Raw genomic sequence first — 10,267 nt, 5'->3', positions numbered from 1 at the left:
CCATTACATCGAAGGCTATCTCAGATGACAGACATGAAGAGACCTTTGTGCAAAGGAGGGCCACAATGAAGGGCTTAGGAAGGGGTGCGGGACTGCCTCAGTCTCTCTTTGCGCTGTGCCAGGCCTATAGTGTCACTGGCCTGTGCTGTGAGCAGGACTCGCTGCTGTTTGTACAGTGTGTAAACTCAGAGAGTAAAGCGTAATGATAATGGCATGAAGATGGAAAACTCATCGTTTGCGTGCACGGTGGACAGAATGGAGGTTCAAGTGTAGTCTTAGATTTGGCCACTTGCGTTTCCCATGACAACTGTGGTCATCAGTTTCTAATCTTACACTGCTAGCAGTTTCCCTAGCCTCACCTAAATATGAGAAAGAGAAAAAGCAACTCCAGTGTGTATCAGTGGCAACAGGGCTGATGTCATCATGTGAAGGGAGGCTGAAGTGCATTTGGACACTTGGTGGTTCCATTTATATCCAAAACAGAAAAAGAAAAAAAAAAAACAAAAAACCACAAACCTCCAAAGTGACCTGCACCAAGGAGGTCCTGTGAGAAAGGACAGAGCTCCCGCCAAGGCTAAATGACGTCATTTTCAGGCTCTGGCTTTGTAAAGGGGAAATGCTCCTGGGGGCAAATACTATCTTAAGAGCTGGGTAGAGGGAAGGAAATTGAAGGGTGCTAGGGGTTGCTATCTTTGTTTAAAACCCAGCCCGGTAGCTCTGTGTTTTCGAAAGCATGAAATATTTTGTGGAAATAGAGGAGGGAAACTCCACGTGTGGAACTGGAGCATTTACATGAAAGATGTTAACACTGAATTATCCAGAACTCACTTGCAGTTCTTGTTCTTGTCTTCATGCATAACTAGTAGCATTTTTAAAAACAAGACTTAGCAGATAGAGTTTCTAGGACTGGTGGAAAATGCTTTTTTTTTTTTTTTGCCTCCCGTCACTTAAAATAATTCTTGGGTTTGTACTGAGGTGGGATTTTGCAGTAGTTAAGGACCAGAGGAAGTGCTATCCATTGGCATGAGAAAGAAAATGGAGATCTGGATGGAGTTTTTGATTTTAGCGTTTGCCCTAAATCCAGGGCTCAGCAGCTTCTTGAGCTCCGAGTCCCTAGGAGTGCTGAGACCATAGGCAGGGAAAAGTGAGAAGAGTGAGGTGGAAGGTAAGGGATAGGGCGAAAGAATGAAAGGAAGGAAGGAAGGAAGGGGAGGAAAGAAGAAAACGCAAATTAAACCTTCTCTTCCTACTGTGTGTCCTCAAGTTCAAACCCTTAACTTGCCATCACTGGGTCATCAAGTTGACTCCCCAACTGATCTGTCAGTAGAATTTTGCCCCTCTTCCAGTGGTCCCCTGAGTTCTTCTTGGAGAACACAATTTTGTTCATATTAATCATATGATATATATGATGTATATATGATATAATATATGATAATATAAGCACATGATCATAACTAATAAAATCACATGACTAAAACAAATTTATTCCTGAGTGTGACATTCAAGGCTTTCTTCAATCTGGCTCCAATCTGTCTGTCTGGTTACACCCATTACTCTCCAGCCACACTTTCTTTTTTTAAAAAATTTATTTATTTATTTGAGAGTCAGAGTTACAGAGAGAGGAGAGGCAGAGAGAGAGAGAGAGAGAGAGAGAGAGAGAGGTCTTCCATCCACTGGTTCACTCCCCAATTGGCCGCAATGGCCGGAGCTGTGCTGATCAGAAGCCAGGAGCCAGGAGCTTCTTCCGGGTCTCCCATGCGGGTGCAGGGGCCCAAGGCCCTGGGCCATCTTGTACTGCTTTCCCAGGCCATAGCAGAGAGCTCCAGCCACACTGTCTGCCTGCTTCCATGTCTGAGATATCCATTCCTCCCTCTGCCTCATTCTTCAAGGTCTAGTTCAAATGCCACCACCTCCCAGAAACCTTCTCTGATGGCCTTAGAGTTGAGTTCTTACTTCTGCCCTGTCCTGACACAGCTCTCGGATGAAGCTAGTTCTTTGGAGACTGTCTTCCTAATAGACAGTAATCTCCCAGAGTAGAAACACATCTGCCTATAGGGATCTTCTCACTTTGCACGACAGTACGCATTGGCTAGTGTCCAATACAGAGCTGTCAAATGCACGCGTACCCGAGGATGGAACCAGAAAACGGAGGGAGGCCGGCGCCGTGGCTTAACAGGCTAATCCTCTGCCTTGCGGCACCGGCACACTGGGTTCTAGTCCCGGTTGGGGCGCCGGATTCTATCCCGGTTGCCCCTCTTCCAGGCCAGCTCTCTGCTATGGCCCAGGAAGGCAGTGGAGGATGGCCCAAGTGCTTGGGCCCCTGCACCTGCATGGGAGACCAGGAGAAGCACCTGGCTCCTGCCTTCGGATCAGCATGATGCGCCGGCCGCAGTGGCCATTGGAGGGTGAACCAGCGGCAAAAAGGAAGACCTTTCTCTCTGTCTCTTTCTCACTGTCCACTCTGCCTGTCCAAAAAAAAAAAAAAAAAACACGGAGAGAGTGGGAACTAGGTGGTGTACTTGTGGTAAAAATGATGGCGAACACCCTCAACACTTGGCTTGGGTGACCTCCGTTGCCCTTGGTGCCCCCTGAAGGTCACTCGACTCAGATGGGACACATTGGTTTATCAGCAGGTGGGCTGGGACTAACATTTGGAACACATCCCCGGGCATAATAGGGCACCAATTTGCTTTTAAATTCGCTGCTCGGTACTATGAAGCCTCTCCTGAGGAACTATCAACATCATGTTACACTTTTGAGCTTCCGGATGATCCCTGAGGGGAAGGTGGGGTTTAGATGAAGGGGCCAAACAACATTTTCAGAGGCCTGGAGGTGGAGGGGAGCTGGACACAGAATCTCTTTTGGTTTTCCGAATATATATTTTACGTTTTTATTTATTGCATTGTATTTGAAAGGCAGAGAGAGAGAGAGAGAGAGAGAGAGAGAGAGAGAGAGCTTCCATCTGCTCGTTCACTCCCCAAAAGCATTCAACAGCCACGGCTAGGCTGGGAGCCAAGAACTCAACATACGTCTCCCGCATGGGAGGCAGGAATCCAGGTACTTAGGCCATCAGCCAGATGCTTCCCAGGGAAAGCGTTAGCAGGAAGCTGGGCTCATGTGGGATGTGGGTGTCCCAAGCGTTGACTTAACTGCTGCACCGAACAGGTGCCCTGGGCAGAGGATTTCTACTAGGGAGTTAGGTGGAGACGGAGCCGGATAAGTAGAGTGAAGTCAGACTATGGGGTGGCCTAGAAGTAGGCAGAAGAGATTTGACTTCAGGTGCAGGATGATAGAGAGTCTTTAAAGAGCCTGGAATAGGGGCATGGGATGTAATAAAAGCAGCATTTTCATAAGGCTCCCTTCCCTTACGTGATAACCCTCTGAAATATGATAAAGCCATGATTGTATGAGCAACTGGAATATCCCATGCTCCATGTCATACGGGAGTGAAACTTGGGAAAAGCATGATTTATTTTATGCCCACTATGTATCAGGGGATGTACCAGATTCTCCCTCTGCCAGCTATTCTCTGCTTTCCCGTCTCATACAACTGTACCTGCACACACCAAAAGTCTTGATTACAGCATGATTTGAATTGAATTTTAAAGCCCATGAGTTTCCTATTAAATCAAATCACTCATTATTATTATTATTTTTTTTTTTGACAGGCAGAGTGGATAGTGAGAGAGAGAGAGACAGAGAGAAAGGTCTTCCTTTTTGCCGCTGGTTCACCCTCCAATGGCTGCTGCGGCCGGCGCATCGCGCTAATCCGAAGCCAGGAGCCAGGTGCTTCTCCTGGTCTCCCATGTGGGTGCAGGGGCCCAAGCACTTGGGCCATCCTCCACTGCCTTCCCGGGCCACAGCAGAGAGCTGGACTGGAAGAGGAGCACCCGGGACAGAATCCGGTACCCCAACCGGGACTAGAACCTGGGGTGCCAGTGCCGCAGGAGGAGGATTAACAAAGTGAGCCGTGGCGCCGGCCTCAAATCACTCATAAATAGTAAGTTTTGAAGTGCCAGTAAAGATCATGGAAAAGCAATCAATTGAAAGGATCCAGAAATTTACCATCATGTACGGATTTGACGGAGAAATGAGAGCACACACCTTCTGAATTGAGGCTGTTTTTTGGTGGCAGTAGAGTTTCAAGCTGGAGAAATTTCTTTTTCATAGGCAGTTTTCGAAAGCTGTCATCTAATATTTTCAGGTAGTTAAAACAACACTGAAAGTAACTTGGGCAATTCAGCTATTCCCTGCACTTGCTGTAACCCAAATATCACAACATAGTTAGAGCTTAGGTGTGTTGTGCTATCATCCAAAGGGTGGAGCAAAAATTAAGCAGAGGTGAGCTGTGAAATGAAAAAGAGAATTATTGTTTTTGTATTTTGAAACCTAAAAGAGCAAGACTTTTGAAGAAATCACTTTATTTTGATTGTTGATTGTAAATCATTACTGGGAGTTGATGGAAAGATAGTAATGCTTACTTTTGGGTCATTGTGTTCTTTTTTTTTTTAAAGATTTATTTATTTGAAAGGCAGTGTTACACAGAGAGAGGAGAGGCAGAGAGAGAGAGAGAGAGAGAGAGAGAGGTCTTCCATTTGCTGGTTCACTCCCCAACTGGCCACAATGGCTGGAGCTGCGCCGATCCGAAGCCAGGAGCCGGGAGCCTCTTCCGGGTCTCCCACGCGGGTGCAGGGGCCCAAGGACTTGGGCCATCTTCCACGGCTTTCCCAGGCCATAGCAGAGAGCTGGACAGGAAGTGGAGCAGGACTCAAACTGGCGCCCATATGGGATGCAGGCCAAGGTGTTAACCCGCTGCGCCACAGTGCCAGTCCCAAGGGTCATGGTGTTCTGAACCTGACTTACCCTTGGTAGTAGGTGGGGAGGGGACTGGGGTTTCTTTAACCCCAAAAGAAATCAACATTTGCTTTAGGACTTGTCCCTCCTTTCCCTACCCGAGGTTTACCGTTAGAGCTTTTTCATAGAAGTGCAGTTTGCAAAAGAGAATGGATATTCTGTGTAAAAGCTGTGTTCTTGTTTAAGTTGCAGACAGAACGGGAAAGAATTCTTGATAGAAAGAAGTATTTAGCTACAAGTAAAAAATTTAAAGTTGACTTTAAAAGGTGAATAATTTACGTTAGTATGGTGTTTACATAATAGTGTGTGTGTGTGTGTGTGACAAAGTTAAAACAACATTGAAAGTAACTTGGGCACTTTAACTATTCCTTCTAGTATAATTGCCTGCAAATGGTACAGTTCTAGACAGCTGGCAGGGATTTTTTTTATTCTCCTTTTTGTTTGAAAAGTGGTATTAGCATGACGTCCCTGACTTAATGCAATTCCCCCTGCTGCCTGTCACAAAGTATCTTCAAATGAATGCTGACAAAGCCTTGTAGCTAAGGGCAAGCCTGTCACTTTGCTTCCGGAAACCTGCGCTCTCCCACCACCTCCCCAGGCCAAATTAGCCCTTCTCAGCCACTGGTGTCTCCTGATTCTGTGAGCTACTCTGATCTCACACATTACCCTTCAGGTAAGTCACACGCACTTCACCAACGGCCACCCCGGATGGCTGTGAATCGGATAAGAACAGAGCGAAACCTGAAGTAGCAAGTGGTAGGGAACCTATGGAAATCAATAGGCAAAGCCCTTTGCCTCTTGTCCTTGGAAGCTGGATAGTAATAGCTTATGCATACATGTGTGTATAATACATGTGTATACATTACACACACACACACATATTATAGCCTTCATTCCAGGGGCCCATGAAGATACCAACATCTTCCGGATGCTCAAGTCCCTTGGTATTTGCATAAAACCTATGCACATTCTCTCATATACTTTTAAATCATCTCTAGATTACTTATCATGCCTAATGCAGTGGAAATTTTATGTCAATAAAATGCAGTTGTTATACCATATTGCTTAGAGAACCCCCCAAAAATAGCCTGTGTAGGTTCCGTAGATGGATTTTTAAAAATATTTTTGATCCTTGGTTGGTTAACCCACATTTAAGAAGGGCTGGCCATTATTACATATATTCCTTCCTCCCCCAACTCTAAATTATTTTAGAGGATTGTCAACATGATCTGAAACACATTTTAGGATTGTGGAAAGAGTTTAGCTGATCACTGACGTGGGTAACAGTGGAAACAACATTAGAACCTGTACCCACTATTATCATTTATATTATTTTTCTTTTGGCTTTACATGTTTCCATCCATGTCTGTTTATAAAAATAAGTACAAACTTCCTATGGACCGATTTCACCCAGCAGTCACTCCTGGAATGTGTAGCCTGTAGAACTTGTTTTCCCTGAAGAAGGAAAATGTGACTGAGGCAGAGGTACAGTGGGGACCTACCATGTATGTTTCCCCCAAGTCTGTGTCTTGCCACTGCTTGCATTTGCATAAACCAGTTGCAGAGTGTTGTGTGCTAGAGTTTGCAGTATGGTTGGATGGAAGGAGTGGTGGGCAGCCTGTGTGGTGGGCCCCAGTGAGCCCAGCCTCCTGGTTTTCCTACCCTGTGCGATCCTATCTCCTAGTGTGGGGGCTCTTCTAACAAGCAGCACACAGCAGGGGTGATGTGATGACCCTTCCGAGACAGGGATACAAAAAAGCCTGTGGCTTCTGGCTGGGGCTGTGTCGTCCCCCCCCCCCCCCTTCTCCTTTCCCTTGCCTCTTCTTCTTCCTCCTCCCTTTGCCCTCCCTTCCTTTCGCTCTCTTCATAAGGACACTTGGCACAGTCTACAGAGAAGGCCCCAAAAGAGGAACCGAGCTCACCCACCGACAGCCACTTGGGTGAACTCGGAAGTGGATTCGCCAGCTCCAGTTGAGTGTTGCAATCACTGGCCACAGCTTGACTGTGCCTCCTGAGAGCCTGAGCCACAGGCAACCAGCTAAGTCCTGTCCAGATTCCTGACCCACAGAACTTGTGAGACAATACAAGCTGATTGTTTGGGGGTAATTTTTTAATTTAGCAACAGGTAGCTACTATAAGTCTTGTAATTGTATAGCCAAAGTGAGTTGATAAGCTGAAATCTGACCTCATTTGTTTTCTTCGGAAAAAGCTGTAGAAAATTGCAAGACTGGAAGTCTCTCTCCCTGCAATAAACAACTATGATTACAATTTAAACAGGATATTATAGCCATCCATCCTAAGGATTAGCACTAGCGAGAACTGAAGGGCGTTTCTGGAAAAGTCAGACTTCTCTTTACAATAAACACTTGTCCCTTGATAATGTATTTCTTACTGTGTGTGTGTGGGGGGAGAAAACAGCACTTTAGTTTTAGTTTAATGCTTGATCAGACTTTCATTATTGGTAGAGGAATGGAGGGATGGGAGTATTTTTATGCGTCTACAAGATGGGGAATAGGTTACAATTAGGGATAAAAGACTTTTTGCCCTTTACATTTACAAATAGTTTACACGTTTCTTTTTATCGGAGAGGCAGAGAGAGCTCCTACGTGCTGGTTCATTCCCCAAATGCCCCCAAGCTCTATGGTGGGGCCAAGGGTTGGAGCTAGGATCTGAGAACTCAGTCTAGGTCTCCCACATGGGTGGCAGGGACCTAAACATTTGCCCCATCACTGCAGCTTCTCAGGGTGTGCATTTGCAGGAAGCTGGAGTCAGGAGCCCGACTTGAACCTAGGCACTCTGATATGGGTGGTGGACATCTTAAGTAGTGTCCTTATTGCTAGGCCAAACGCCTGTCCCCAGTTGTTTATTTATTTATCTTTTTTAAAAATTTAAGCCTGGATTGAATTTCTGGCTCTCCATTTCTGGATTCTGTTGCATTGTGGGCATTTGGGGGAGTGAACCAGGGGATATGAATTCTCTCTGTCTCTGCCTCTCTTTCTCTCTCTGCCTGTTAAATAAAACAAAAGTTTGATTCGCTATTTTCAGGATACAGGAATAAAATTTAAATGTTACTTTGAGTCTCCTTTTATGGATGAAAAATCTCATTATGGCTCTAATTAATTAAATATTTGACAAGCAATTTTCATAACAAATGGTTTCAGACATTTTTGCCTTTTCCCGAGATTGAAAGATGAAAATGCTCATTTCTTTTGAAGGCAAGAAAACATTTCTTAGTATTATCATGAATATGATTAACATTGTGTGATGGGTTTTTATAAATCATGTCACCTAAAAAATTAAATGAACGTTACAACAACGAAGGAGGAAAATACTCTTTTGGAGTGTCATTTCAAGTGGCAAATAAATCAGTCCATTAAAAATGCGTTTTTTTCCCTTAAATTGTTTTTATCTTCTTATCTTTACAATGGTTCTTCTGCGTACAGACTCCCTAGCACTTTCTCCATGCCAGTCAACTGGACTGAGTACATCCTGGGTAATTTCACCAAGTACTATGTGAGGGAACAGTGAAACAAATAGGAAGCAGGCTCTCCCAGCCTCAAGAAGCATACGCTTGAGCTGAGAAAAAATATGCACCTGCAATGGTCAAAGTACACTTCTGAACAACGATATGTCCAAATCAACAACTGTAGATTCCTATTGCATTTTGAAAAGTTATGCCTACTTCTACTGAGATGTTGACCAATATAAAATATGATTCTTGGCCACAATATTTCTTTGTATCCTTTCTCTTTCTATTCCCTTTATCTAGAATGCTCTTCTCCTCCATCTTCACCTGATGAAATACTACCTCTCATTTAAGGTCAAGTTCAAAGACTCCTGAGTCCATGAAGCCCAGGATTATTGCATCTTGGCTTATATGTTGCCATGGAGACTATAGCCCACCCAGCCCTCCTCCCTAGAATTTTATGAGTCATACTTCTTCTATCTCTCTGTATTTCTACCCTTTTCCTAATGATGTTTTGGGGATTAAATGGGAGGGAATTTGGATTCTGTGGTCCTTAGCGCCTACATTCATGGGATTCCCCCAAGGCACTATGTCCAAGTCATTACTCCTTGCTTCAGCTCCTGTTCCATTTCTTTCTTTCTTTCTTTTTTTTTTTTTTTTTGACAGGCAGAGTGGATAGTGAGAGAGAGAGACAGAGAGAAAGGTCTTCCTTTTTGCTGTTGGTTCACCCTCCAATGGCCGCTGTGGCCGGCGCATTGTGCTGATCTGAAGCCAGGAGCCAGGTGCCTCTCCTGGTCTCCCATGCGGATGCAGGGCCCAAGGACTTGGGCCATCCTCCACTGCACTCCCGGGCCATAGCAGAGAGCTGGCCTGGAAGAGGGGCAACTGGGATAGAATCCGGCACGCCAACCAGGACTAGAACCCGGTGTGCTGGCGCTGCAAGGCAGAGGATTAGCCTGTTAAGCCATGGCGCCGGCCCTGTTCCATTTCTTAAGCTGATCCTTGAACATATCCCATGTGGTTGTCACTATCAGTTCAAACTCAATGCCTCTGAGCTAGCCTCACCTTCCCCCCTCTCCTCCACCCTCATTCCAGTTTCCTTACTCTAATCCAGAGTCTACCGTGTCTTCTGAGCTTCAAAGGCTCTAATGGTGACATCTTCGTTGAGTCAGTCTCTTCTTCACAAATATCCATCAGACATATCAGAGTGTGGGTTAAGTTCTTATGTCCTCTGTGAAGTCTGTCCTCCCTGCTCTGGGGTCTGGAGCGTTCCATGCTCCAAGGTTGCCTGCACTACTCAGTTTATTTCTTAATTGTGAATGGGGCTTAAATTAACATTTAACTATTTCCTGTAGGCTTAAATGAATGAAATCTTTTTTTTTTTTAAAGAGATCTATTGATACTTTTGCAGTTTTAAAAAAATTCTGGCTTTTTTTTTTTTTAAAGAAAAGATTTGTTTTTATTTGAAAGAGTTACGGAGGAGAGACAGAGAGTGAACCATCCACTAATTCACTCCCCACATGGCTGCAATGGCCAGAGTCTGGGCCACACCAAAGCCAGGAGCCAGGAGCTCCATCCGGGTCCCCCATGTGGGTGGCAGGGCCCCAAGCACTTGGCCATCTTGCGTTGCTTTTCCCAAGCCAGTAGCAGGGCGCTAGATCAGAGGTGGAGCAGCCAGGACTAGAACCGGTGCCCATATGGGATGCTGGTGTCACAGGTAGCGGCTTTACCCACTATGCCACCACGCTGGCCCCAAATGAATGAAGTCCTGTTCTCCACTGGAAATCATTCGAGTTTCCTTCTCTTCCTACCCTTCCACTCTTTCGGCCATCTGCTTTCCTTATCTCCTCTCATCTAGATTTCAGCAATAGCCCTCAGGTATCCTGCCTCTAGCAGAGTGCACTTTCCACCCTGTCTCAGTGCTTATGCTCACAAACAATGCTCTCC

This window comes from Lepus europaeus, chromosome X (genome assembly GCF_033115175.1).
Source record: "Lepus europaeus isolate LE1 chromosome X, mLepTim1.pri, whole genome shotgun sequence".
In the NCBI taxonomy this organism is placed as follows: domain Eukaryota; kingdom Metazoa; phylum Chordata; class Mammalia; order Lagomorpha; family Leporidae; genus Lepus; species Lepus europaeus.
Note: the sequence above shows the minus strand (reverse complement) of the source record.